The sequence below is a fragment of the Cynara cardunculus genome, assembly GCF_001531365.2.
Source record: "Cynara cardunculus var. scolymus isolate 2C chromosome LG 13, CcrdV1, whole genome shotgun sequence".
Lineage (NCBI taxonomy): Eukaryota > Viridiplantae > Streptophyta > Magnoliopsida > Asterales > Asteraceae > Cynara > Cynara cardunculus.
The window spans coordinates 6,374,561-6,378,742 of NC_037540.1; positions in this window are offsets into that span (position 1 = coordinate 6,374,561).

The window sequence follows — 4,182 nt, forward strand, 5'->3', positions numbered from 1 at the left end:
ATTATCAATAGTAAAATAGAAGAAAAACCAAAGAGAAAGAAAATAAATTTAGAGATGTATAAGATAGAGATAGAATTTGAGAGGGTGTGAGAGATGAAGATGAATAAATAGTTGTTGTTAATGAAGCTTAAATTCGAAAAAAGTTTATCATATCCCGTGATTATAAAATATCAAAATTTTATTCGAATTTATATGATCAAGTCGTAAACACAATTTATATAATCCAATCGTAAACACAATCATATCCTATGATAACAACACATCCAACAATATTGAAAAAGAAACATGTAATAACAAATCACATTTTTTTAATGAATATAATTTCTACATACCTTTTAAAATCTTTGAATTCTTCTTCAACTCTCATATTCTTCATCCCTCACCAAAGGATTTTATATGATTTCATTTTGTTTATTATTGAAACTTTAAAAAACAAATTTCATTAAGAAATAAAAGAAAGTAAATGGAAGAGCAAATGAAGAGTTGGAGGTTAAACTTGGGTATACAAAATTACAAAAATAACCCGGGTTAATTATGAGCTATACATTTTTCATCAAGGGGCAAAAAAGTCTTTAACATATTTAACATTTAAAAAAATCAAAAAAATGAGAAAAAAGATAGGAGGGGTTCTAAGCATTAGAAGGTGCCACCTCATTACCTTTGGTTTCTTCTTTAATATATATATATATATAGATTATAGAATTAATTACAGTTTAAAAGCATATAATTATAACTCAAAGGACACTCTGCATATAAATCATAATTTATATATTATTATTGATCAAAATGGATAACTGTGTACCTAAAATAAAATATATAAGAGGAGACCACGTTGCTCTATTGAACGAATATTGTTTTCTAGATTACAAGTAAAGGATCTTACAGCGGTAACAACAGTCATCGTTATATAATATCCAAAGAAATTTAATAAATAAATAAAAAACCCTCAATAATTGAATATTGATTAACATAACATTGTCAATATAGGTTACATTTCTTGTGAACCAGTGATATTTTACATATTTGCTTTTCTTTTATTATTCGGCTTTCCCGCACATATGGACATGAACATAAAACGAGATATGTAAATCGTTTATAAACTTCAAATTACGGGCTATCATTCTATCAATAATTTTCATTATAATTTTAAATTAAATTCGAAATTATTGTTTAACGTGGCTTTGAGCTTGGAATGTTAATTAGAAACGAGTTTGTTACGTGTTCGTAACGAAGAAAAGAATGATAGTTTATAATTAGTGTATCGTTTTAATTCATTAGTTAATGTATTTTATGTGGATTTGTCAAGTGCAAGAAATTAATTAATTGCATATATATATGGGTGCCTGGTGGAGTGAGACCAAATCAACCTAATTGTTTATTTTTATATTAATCGTACACATTTTCGAAAACACACGTCATCATCTTCAGTTGCAATTGTATTATTATGGATGATATAACTCCTTGAATAATGTTTGCTGCAAATTGAATTTTTTTTTTTTTTTGATAAAAAAGAATGAATATGGTATTCAAATACGATATGGATTCTTTTTGTAGAAGATTAGAAAACGATGTTATATTGAACATGAAAGCTTTAATTACGGCTTTATCTTGAGATTGTGTCATGGTGGCCTACGCTCAACCCCAGGTCTATAATCTTATGGTGATATTTTACACACGTGTCATCGTACTAATTGTAATGAAAATGCAAAGGTATATACATTAGCGAAAAAGTAAATCTTAAATGATAATGACCAACCAGACCCACTTTTATTTAATTAATTAACCAATAGCAAAGAAATGAGGGTTGACAAATTCGGTTTATGTGCTAATTAATTTGTCGCCTATTGCATATAGTATTCGTATTAATAAATTAATCCTTAAAAGATGAGAAGGAGCTAGGATTGATCATTCTTCAACTAATTCAAGCCACAAATCTAATTAAAAGGTGTGATTCATGTGCTTATCGTATCTTTCAAACCTCAATCAGTTGGGCCAATAGGTTTTTTAGTCTCTCCATTACCAACAAACACATGATGGTTTGTGGTATAGAAAGCATCGATGATTACGACTACTGAGTCTTGGTTTCATCAGATGTGTTGTGTTTAGATTGTTATTTACTTATCTATCTTGTAGGTAGAGGCGTGTGTGTCTATATATGTATAAATACAACATAGAGACCTATATCAATTGTTCCAACTATAAAGATACAAGAGTGGTGCCTGATTGATTTGAGCTTGACTCCAAAAGTTAAAAGTATCAGGAGGTCTCAGGTTCAAATCCAAGGAGGAATAAAAATTCCCTTGTGGCCACATAGGTTCAAATGCGGTGACTCCTGGCTATCTGCAAAGCATGTGGTCGTCCTGGGATTAATCGGCTTGTATAGCGGGTTGGATATCCAGGTTAATAAAAGAAAAGATACATTTATAACACAACAATTAATTGGGACTTTTATAGACTACGTATTTGAAGGGATTTCGACTTGTGGATATGAAAACTACGTCAAAGAATTTGAAAGAAATCAAAGTGTCTAAAATTTCAGTACCTGAATACAATAAGCCCAAAACAAGTTAATATAAGTAGGAGTTGTTTGTGATGTCTTCATCAGTTCTTCATTTATCTGGAGTTTTAAGACGCATGTAGGAAAGATATATGATGCTTCAAATTCATAATGAGGCATGGTCGTTGAAGATCAAGCATTCAATGTTCTTGATTTTATATACGGGATACTTCAATCTGCATTTTCTGGTCATGATGGTCTTTTACTCCATCCCTAAAGTTATTGGTATTTGTTTAAATGTTTATGTATACTAAAAATTTGGAGTGTCTCTGTTAACTACAAAAATTAAAGTATAAACAAGCACAAATTTTTCTATACAGATTATAACAATTTTAAATAAATAGTATTGTAATGGAACGATAAGGTGAATCGAGTTGACTTAATTGATAGCCACAAGATAAGATCTTTTATATCAAACAGTTAAGCCAATGGTAAAACAAATACCAACGTTAAACATATGATGTATTGTGGAAGCGTGCCTTTGCTTAATAATGGCTTCTCATAATTTGACCAAATCACGTTTCGATTCAATACATTTGATCTTTATTGATTCTTTTTATGAATGACGTATTCTCGAAACATGTTTTATTTTTGTCCAATTATTAGTCAACCCATAATTATCAATTGCATTTGCTTATGTCATCGCACTTAAACTGGTTTTTGATTTCTTCTGGTAATTAGAAGATACCGTTTATATTGAGGAGACCCTTTGCAAATAATGTATAGTTGATGGTTTTTCTTATCATATTTGTATTTTGATCGGAAATTAATAATCATAATTGTTAAAATGCAAAACTCTAGCCATTTGCTAGCATGAGCGATCTTAGATAACGTTTGTTAATTTGCAATAAAATTTCAGATATAATGATTAGAATGATTTATTAATGAATAAAAATAATATTATATTTAATAAATTTACAAATATAATAATGATTAAAAACGTTTAAAATTTTTAAAGAAAGACTTGGTATACTTGTGGAACAATCTTTTATATGGCGTCAAGCACTGATTTGTTGATATTGTGTGATAACTTGAATTTGTTTATTCCACTAGAGAAATTGATAATGGTACGATATGATGCTTTTATCTGTATTCGTTTATTATAATTTTATGAAGTAATTTTGTAGTTTTTTGGGATGTAAATCATTTGTAAGCAGCGGTGGATTTGGAATTTTTGTTTAGTGGAAGCACATTTAAGGTAGATTAAACGTTTGTGGAGTCGTCTGATGTGTTTTTAGCATAATTCCATCATTTCGAGGGCTTTTTAAAGTATTTTGATTGATTTTCGTTACAAAACAAATAACTTTTAATCACAAAATTAGTTATGAAAATTCCCGTCAGTGATTACCTATGGATCACCTAGAAAATACCAATGATTTGGTAGAATTCGATGTTTTGCGAGAAAATACCAATAAATCACCTAGAGAATCACTGGGTAATCTGTCATTTATTTGGATTATCCACCAACTCTTGTGACAGTTTTGTGACAAATCACTCTTTAGCGACAGATTTTCCAGGGAAAAGTCTGAAAAATCTTTCATTTAGTAGTGTTTCAAATGATATTTTTAGTTTTTTTGAGGAACTTCTTCGAGGTTTTTGGTTGATTTCAAGAGATTTTTTCGTTT